The sequence below is a fragment of the Lactuca serriola genome, chromosome 7 (assembly GCF_051521515.1).
Source record: "Lactuca serriola cultivar US96UC23 chromosome 7, Lser_US96UC23_V15, whole genome shotgun sequence".
Taxonomy (NCBI): domain Eukaryota; kingdom Viridiplantae; phylum Streptophyta; class Magnoliopsida; order Asterales; family Asteraceae; genus Lactuca; species Lactuca serriola.
In genome coordinates this window covers 157,037,539-157,047,746 of record NC_136414.1, presented here as the reverse complement: position 1 = coordinate 157,047,746, position 10,208 = coordinate 157,037,539, and positions in this window count along the sequence as shown.

Here is a 10,208-nt window from a genome sequence, read left to right as displayed (position 1 = left end):
GCTATTCCTTTCGAAATTCCTTTTTTGAAAGCCAATTTTCCCCTATTCTTTTGAAATTTTGTGTCTTTGCCTCTTGATGTTTTGGATCACTAGACAAGGATTCGACATATTTTTCCTTATTTTTATTTTCAACGACATATTTTTCCGGTTTTATTTTCCAAACACATTTTATTCTGTTTTGACATTGAAATTCTTGTGCTGGTTTGTTCAGGCTATTTTTAAGAGTTCGTTGATTTTAATAAGATCCTCCATCTGTCACGTTTGAATTATCTTCGTTTACCAACTTGCTCAATTCAGGATTAACCTTATCTCCATTTACTTTGTTTACGAAGAATTGATTTTAAAAAACAAAATTATTAGTATCCTTAAACTTTGTTTAAACAACTGAATTTGAGTCAAGATAATGTGCTTCTTTGTCTTTCAACATTTTCGTATATTCTTTCGAGTCATCATAGACTTGAACTTCACCACTCGTGGAATTTGTTTCTCATTAGAAACTTGCTCATCATCACTCATATAGTCCTTAACAACAACAATATCACAAAAATAACAGTTTGTGGTTATCGAAAATTGATCATTTTTTGACTTTGTCATTGGATCATTGTTATCATTGCCTTTAGCCAATCAATTGAAATTAATGACTGAAAATCTTGAGCGATCAACATATTTCACTTCCTTAATTTCACTAATCTTATCATAATTATCTTCAATATTAACGAATTTTTGTTGAGAATTTTGTGTCGACTTCTCAGTCATTTTCAAAATCTTAACTTGTTCATTTTCCGTTAATGTTTTATTCATAATTTTCAAAAGATCATTACCATTCAAACATCCATCAATATTGATAATACCATATGCATACGATTCATTACGTATCTTATCAAAATAAACTATCTTACTTTCACAATTATATGTTGTTTCATTAATTTGTTCTCTTTTATATGAAAGGAAAGGAACTAACTTCCAATGATGTTCATCACAAATGTCAGCAGAATGATAAAAATCAGTTAGTTTACCATATAGATGTTTACCTGGGCCTATGGACTACTGGGCTTCGCCCATTAGGGTTTTAGGTATGATCCCACAAGTACAAATTGGGATGCATGCTAAGCCATTTGTGTGTCTCGGATTTTAGATTTATAGGCGAATCTCTGTGAAATTATACCTGTAACCTCTATTTAAGAACACCGAAATAAAGAATATTCCCCCTGCCCATGTACATAGGTCACCTTGACTAAACCATGCAAATATTGTGTCTTGTGTGCTTTTGGTTTTGCTAGTTATCCATTTTACTTCCTAACAATAATAATTTTACATGATTACTTAGGGAGGTTAAATGTGTAATATCCTTATGATGAATTACTAACTTATTAATTAAAAAGAGGAATACACTTAGAGGTGAAAGGGTAGCAAACCAGATTAAGGTGTGTATCTTATCCGGATGATATAATGGCCTAGTAGGTTGAAAGATACCTATAGGATAAGTGCTTAATCTAACACTAACATTGAGTGATTTTCCTAGGACTAAAGTGTGCACAAACACTATATAGGATTTGGGAGGTGTAACATGATGGAATTGGCACCGATTGTATCAATCCTTAACTACGCAACATTGGAGAAGCAAACGTATCAACATCTGGGGACAATTTTAAGGGTGAGATTTATGCATCACTTAGTGCATTGGGTCGTGTCGGTCACGTTAGTAGCGAACATGATACTTACCTTAGGATTATTGATGAATATATAGACCCATAAATAGGAAGTATTATAGTAACAATTTCAAAGTTGATTAATGGAAGAGCAATTGTTAATGATGAAAATGAAGATTAATATTATCTTATAATATTATAGTGATGTATGAAGTAATAACTAGTTACAAAGATGAATAATGAAGTGTGACGAAAAGTAACAACTCTAAAGAGGAATAACAATCGAGAATTTTTAAGATGTTTATTTAATGTATCTGATGTCATGTTATGTGAGTGTTTGAATGCATATTTATATGATGTTTTGTTTGACCCATTTGGGTTATGTGTGTTCCATAACACTATACTTATGATTGGCTCACTTAATGTATGTGTATACTTGTTTCTTTACTTGTTGTTTACCTTGCATTGGAACATGTAGCGTAATCTAATGGCTTGGTGAGGATGGGGTCTCTTGGGGAGTTATATTTAGTCTATTTTTCGTAATGATACCATTTTAGTCACATCGTGCAGTTTTCATTACACTTGGTTTTTGAGAACTAGTTTTGAGTTGGTTTTATGAACTCTAATTTTGATGAAGGTTGATTTTGGTAATAAAGTAACATTGGTGATGTTTTTCATAAAATTAAAATAACACTTCTGCTAACGTATTCTGGTTAAAAACTAATTTTTTTTTAAAAAATGGGTGAAATATCGTGATGTTATACATATTGTCTCACAGCCAGATATACTAGATGACATGGGTATTTTTTTCTTTTAAATAAAGTTCCTTCAAGTACCTGAACAACAATTAACCAATCATTCTACTATTACTACTCCTAAAGATACAATTTAGATTCCAGTTAAACGCATATTTTCGAGATCCGAGTCTAAAATTGATCAAGAATTACCCAAAGAACATATGGGTATGCTACACATACATCACCATATCTACTTCCCATGTAAAATTATTGGACTTAAGTAAAATGAGAAGAAAAATATAATCTACAACATACTAATAAACGTCTGATGTTAAAATGCTTAAAACCTTCTAAATCACTTTATCAAAAACTAGATCATTATTTTTATAGTATATATATATATATATATATATATATATATATATATATATTAGATCATTGATAATTGATTATTTATAAAACCTAGAATTTAATTCCTTTTGAATAAAAAAATCAAGGGATGCTTGTTTAAAACTTACTGAGCTAAATATTTTCCATCCAAGCTAATTGACATTACACAAGTAGGCTCTAAGAACCCTTTTGAACCCAATTTTGTACATTTATAATATATCATCCATATAGTTCAAAAAACGTTACAAAAAATGGGTTTATAATATCCTTTACACAAACACACATAAAGTAGACATATATAAAAACAAACTCAAGAGGAAAACATATTTGACCTTGATTTCTGAACAATCTTTAGCGAAATTAGTAAAAATTCCAACTTACATGTGAAATTAACGAACCAAAATGGTTGGAGGAAGCAGAAACTAGTATGGAGCCCTAGATCATGTTGATAGAAAGAAGAGAAAAGAAACAAACGGGAAGTAACAAAAAAATAAATAGAGGTACTTGATTTTACTTTACATTGGAAATAGATTAGGGCTTTCATAGAGAGAATGAGAGAAGGAAAGGAGGAACTGAGGTAGTGGGAGACAATAGTTTGAGTTGACTAGAGAGACCCACAAAGAGAAGTGATGAAAAACATGAAATTATAAGATAATGGTATACATAACTTCGACGATGGTGTGCCTATTGTTGCCTTGATTGACGTTGATGATCGGGAGAGTAGGTGGCGTTGTTCGGGGATGTGGGGAGGGTGAAGGAATCAGCGTCGATGACTAGGTAAAAGAAAGACTGAAACAAGAATGGATGAGAAATAACAAAGGCAAGGTATTCTAATTTTTCAGATTTTCTTTTCCGGTTGTTAACTATTAAAGATGAGGATGCACTTACCCAAAAAAAAATATAAAACGACATTTTAATTTAGGACATGCAAAAATGTGTATCGCAAATTCTTTAAACTATACAAGAGATGACAATTTTTTACGACACCCACTTTTACGTATCATAAAGCTATTGTGTGTGTGTGTGTCATAGTTTATGTGTCACTAAAGGCTATTTCTCTAGTACTATCATAATGTTGGGCATTTGGAATCATTTTAGAACTTCGGTGACACCTATTGGAGGAACAAATCCTGAGACTTTGTGACTAACAAGAGACTCTTCATAAAGAGGTTGAATTAAACCAGGGACACTTGAGATCATGTTTCTAAATTGTCTAAGTTCTTTTTTCATGATAGGGCTCATCCCAACATATGGAACAAATGGAGGAATGTTGAAGATTCCTCTAAGATTTTGGGAAGCAATACCTCTTGTGCTAGGAGTATCACTAATATTTCCCATATTAGTCATATATTCGGAGTATTTATCTTAATATTCAGAATTTAATTTATATAATTAAAGATAAAAGATACTTAAAATGATTTCAACTGAATAAATATAGGAATATTTGTAGCTTGGAGCAAAAGGAACAAGATTGAGCTGAAATTAGCTAAAAAGACGAAAACAAAAAAAACCGAAAATATGTCAGAAGTTCGAAAAGACGCATTGTGCCCTTTAAAAGGTGTGTCGCTCCCAATCCAAATTCTGAAAAGATCAGTACATCAAAAAGATTGTGGCTGAATTGAAAGAAGAATACGGTTAGCACTGCGCTTACCCACCTCGCTGCTAAGTGTGATAGTCTATAAATATCTGATTTTACAACCCTAATTTGGTGTGTGGTTAAAGGGGAAACCTTTTGTATGATCAATATTCATCCAAGAACCATTTTTTTATTGATTTGAAGGATGAAGACCACGATATGAATATCGTTTTGAAGAATGAAGCTTTGAAACAATATTTAATCATCGTTTGTTTTAGAAATCATGTTTAGAAATATTATAACGATTGTTTTTGTATTTTAGTAGATACTATGGGCTAAAACCCTTTTATTTTTGCTTAGATGTAGATGATTCTAAGATACTATGGTTTGATTTGTTAGATGGATTTGTAAATTTTAAATATTTGTGTAAGATTGATCGTTTTTCTTATGTAATAAAGTTTCGATTTTTGTTATCTATATCTAAGTTTATTGTAGTTTAGAGGACCAATCTATCTATATGAACATGTATTTTAATACTTTTCAACCATGAACTGTTAGGGCTAGAGATTAACCAAATCGTAGTGTTAGATAATATAATTGTTAACTTTAATAGATATAGGAAAGTAATAGATATCCATGTTATGCTAGATTAATTGTCATGACCATTTTTAAGTAATCCTTAGATCAATTCATAATTCAAATATTTAATTAGCAATTGAGTTACCTATTCATATGATCATTGTCTTAGACTCTTAGTTGAATTATAATTAATTGTGTTTGTTCATTTGATCCAGATAACTAATCGTTATAATATCCGGTAACCAACTTATCAATCCATTGCACTCTTATAAATCAACCATAGGAAAATATGATCATTTGAAATCTAAGTGGAAGTACTTTAAATTGATTAATTTAAACTAAGTTCTTTTTGTTTGTTTGCATTTGTTCGGTATTACAATCAAGTTTAATTTAAGTTAAACAACCCCCCCTACCCCACACCCTTTACTAATTTTTTAGGATAATTAATTGCTCTTATATATAAATTAAATCATACTCGATCCCCAAGAGTTCATCACCCTTACTTATCAAAATTGTACTACCATACGATTTTGCCCACTGCTCGGTAGTGTGTTAGTGTGAGGTTAGGTTAAATAAGAATTTGTAAATTTAAATCTTCGTATATATATAAACACATCAAGCACCATCTGTGAATATTGGAGTATGATGGTCCGAATATGCTCTAACTTCAAAGTTCAAGATTTTGGGCAACAAAGAAGAAGGTGGAGTAGGAAGAATTCTCCTTGTATCCAAGCTTAGTTTTTCTAGTTGTTCGAACATTATTTTCTTGGTTTCAGTTTGCTAATGCATGCATTAATCCATTCTAGACATAACTGATATGATCTCAGTGTTGGAGATCAAGGATTGTGCTCCCTATATTATCTTACTTCCTAGATTCAATAATGGACTAGCCAAAGATGTAAATGTAGCCTTTTTTGTAGTTCTAGGATTTTTCTTTGAGGGATTGATAGTAGGTGGGGATGAGAGGTCCAAACTCGCATGAATAAAAGGAGTAGTGCTAAATGTGGATTTTGGTAAAGTCGACATTTTTTCCATAAAGTTAAAGTTATGGAAAATCACAAAAAATAAATTAAATAATCTTAAGAAAAAGTAATAACACCACTTGTCCCATGGATGGTGCCAAATTGATATGATCAATAATTAATTTTGTAACTTTGTAACCAAATAAGTAAATTAAGTAAATGTGGTGTGATAGTTTAGATAAAGATCTAAGGAAAAAAAGATTTGTAAAGTACTGAAGATATTAAAAGATGCTTAAGATGATGAGTTAAGATCTTGAGATTAATGTAGTAATATAGATATTTTTTAAATAGAATATGAATAAGAAGATCGTTTGAAATGTTAATTTAATCTAAAATATAAACACATATATCTTAGAAATTGGGGCAAAAATAGTGTTAAATTTGTCAAAAAGAGCTAATAAAGGTTTTAACATGTTTAGAAAAACGTGTATTAGTTTTAAAATAAAATAAACAACAATGTAGAAGTCAGAATAAGTGCAAGAATATGAAGATATACGAGTAAAACCCTTAATCCTTTAGGATCTCCAATATAAAACATCTGGAAGTGAAAATGTCACATTGTCTTAGAACGTTATTAATGTATATTGAAGCTACAAGTGCAAGCTGATCGAGTGAGATGTAACTGGACGATTTCAGGATCTTCCCTTATTCTTGCTTGACTAGGTTTTTAGGGGAGACTCAAAGTCTTTTCCTATTTACCACATGCTGCATTGACTTGGTCTATGCTTTGTGAGATAAGCTTTTAGTCATGTATAAATTAAAAAGAAATACATTGGCAGTGCTAAGATGTTGGCTTCTCCAATATCATAAACCGTTTAAGATGTTAATGCAAGTTAAAGAAATTAAGTGTAGTAAAAGAAAGCTAAAACTATTACACATTATATATATATATATATATATATATATATATATATATATATATATATATATATATAGTTAGTTAGTTTCATATTTGGATGATATCTATTATGCGGACGTTTGGGGACAGTGATATTATGCGAGAATAACTAAGAAAATATGTTGTATGATAATGTGAATATCATTATCATGCATTCTTACTAATTAAATTGTCTATAATGGTAGTCTAGACTTTTTTATGATTTTCATTATGTCAGAATATTGTCAGTATCTGTCCTTGATAATCGTATTTAAAAAAATGAATGAATAACAATGTGTGTAAATAAGAATGAATGTGAATTAGTGAGAATTCATGGTAATGATAATAGTTGTGTGATGTTGAAAGCATACAAATTACTAAACAACTTATACTCTTAGTGATTCTCACATAATAGCATTCTATATACACGTCCGGACAATAGATGTCATCCGTATTTGAAACCTTATATATATATATATATATATATATATATATATATATATATATATATATATATATAGAAATAAATTAATATATATAAATAACAATTTTAATGAAAACATAAATTGTAAGTTTCATACCTATTTCAATTATCTAAGTACAAAATGAGCGAAAATCATTCATGTGTGAGTCATTTGTAAGTTTGTAATTCATCTCGTGTAACTCATTTAAAACTTTGTAATTGTCTCCTTTAATCATAGGCAAAGCCATAAAATTTTTTAAGGTTTTCCTTCTAAATTATATATATATATATATATATATATATATATATATATATATATATATATATATATATATATATATATATATATATATATATATATATATATATATCACTGTTTTAAAAATCTCGACTAGGTCACGATTAATATCCAATTAATCTCTAGGCGATACTCGACTGATTAGAAGGCGCCTAACGATTAATCCCTACATACATAATAAGTGAAACAGTATAAAACGATGATATTTTAACATTTTGAAGAAGTTTTATCTCAATGGAAACTATTTAAGGCATGATTATTGTTGTATTAATCATATTAACCTATTTTGTTATTATATTAGTGGTATTTATGAAATTTGATATGATATTAGTCATATTTAATTTTTTAAAATTCAACAAATTAGCAATTAATGGTCCCCGATTAATCCTCCGATTAATCTCCGCCTAGCCGATTAATCGCTTAACCCCAGTCCACCGAAAAGCTTACGTCGGACGTTTTTTACAACCTTGATATATATATATATATATATATATATATATATATATATATATATATATATATATATATATATATATAGACACACACAAGTTTAATAGAGAATCATTATTGATCAAGGAAGCAAGTAACCAATCTAAAGCGTCGGATTTAAAGCGATCAACGGAAAAATGAAGGTTGAAGGATTTTACAATGGACGCACATGTACTGGATTATAACAAAACTCACTTTCTTTTTTTTCTTTTAATTTTTTTAAGCCATGTTTTTTATCGAAAAAAAGACTATATATATACAATTGTTTATGATTTTTCGTCTACTTTCCATTGAGATCAATATTGATATATAAACCCACTTCATTTCGTTGTTTTGTTTAAGTCAAGAGGTATTTTTTATCGAAATTTTTTAATAAGTATATCAAAATTTATATTTTTTGGTACTCTTTAAATATAAATTCATATTGATATAAAAAAACGCAATTTCAGTATAAAATCACATGGATATGTTTTGTATGTTTTATATTAAATAAAGGGCTATAAATGTAACTTTTATATTAAAACGGATATATTGTGTAAGTTTATTGTCGTTTCATTTAGAACTAGTTGTGTACGGGTTGGATAAAAAAAAATATACGAAGGTTTAAACAAAAATTTATTTAAATTTGAAATTTAAAAAGAAACATATTAAATACTATATGAGTTGTAATATTGTAATTTATAGTTTATTTTCAATTAAGGCAATTATTAATTAAGGTGTAAATATGATGTGTTAATTAAGAAAGTAAAAAAAATGAGAAAATGACAAATAGAAAAAAATATTTATTCAAAAATACCACAAAATGACAAATGTCAAAACTCATGAGAGATTGAATGTGGCAAAAAAACACCTTTATTTATTAAGGAGGATTAAAACAACTACATTAAAGTGTAATTAACTAAATATTATTTTAATATAATAAAATAACAAAAAATAAAGATTCTATAAAAACAACTCAGTTGTAGTTTGATAAAAAAGAATTATATGGAATATATTTATTTAAGTGCAATTTATGTTTCATAAAAAACAATTGTTTTGAATGGATTTATTATGGATAGTATTTTTTTTTTATTGTGTAATATGTAAAATTGAACTACAAAAATGGTCAAAAAATCGATGATGAAACTCCTTTCAAATATACAATGTATTAATTTACTCTTTAACACAATGTAGTTTCTTTTATATCGATAACGGTAAACTTGCAATTTTTATCCATTAGACTGGTTTCACTTTTACTTTTGGTTTGTCAATTTCATTCTGATAACTTACAAAACTACAAACCAATGACGAATTTCGAAAACATCATACTTTTAGCAAATTTTAACAAAACTTACAGATTGCATTAAAATGATATTTTACACAAAAAGGCCTCAAACACACCTAAATATTTCTATTAACATTGTTTCACACAATGAAAGTTTGTACAATTTTATAAATCAATAGCATAAAATTATGTAACACCCATAATCAGAAAGACCGAGAAAGGAAGGAAAACCCTATGTCAATGGGGTTAACTCGTCAAGTCCAAGGAGGAACTCGACGAGTCGGAGCGTGATCTGTGTCGCGGATTAAGTAACTGACTTGGGGAGTCGGGGAGACTGACTCGACAAGTCTGGTATGGGTTGGTAAAACCCTAGTTCTGGGACTTGTACCCTATTTAAGCATTTCATTCCTCTTCTATCAGCCTCATTTGTATCCCCCATTGTCCAGAAGTTGTCCCACGAAACCCTAATGCTCTCTTTGAGTGTGTGAGCCAATATTGAAGGATTTTGAGTGTTCTTGAAGCCTAGAAGGAGAATAAGGAGTTGAGGGTTCAAGAGGAAGGTTGTGGATCCATAAGATTCATCTCTTTTGCTGCTCATTTTGGTAACCAAGTTTCCTCCTTGTCTTGTTATTGTTAGATCTCTTCATGTCCCCCTTTATGATATTTTGGACCAAGTATGATGCATTTCGGGATTTGGACGTCCTTAAGATGGATCCCTTCAGCTCTAGGTGTGTCTTGGCCTAGAGACCCATAAAGTATCAGTTTTTGATGTGTTGGTAAAGCAACTTTTCCCCAAGCCCTAGCCCTAGAGTGTTTTAAGCCCATATCTCTTTGGTTTCATGTAAAGTTTGCAACTTTACGTGA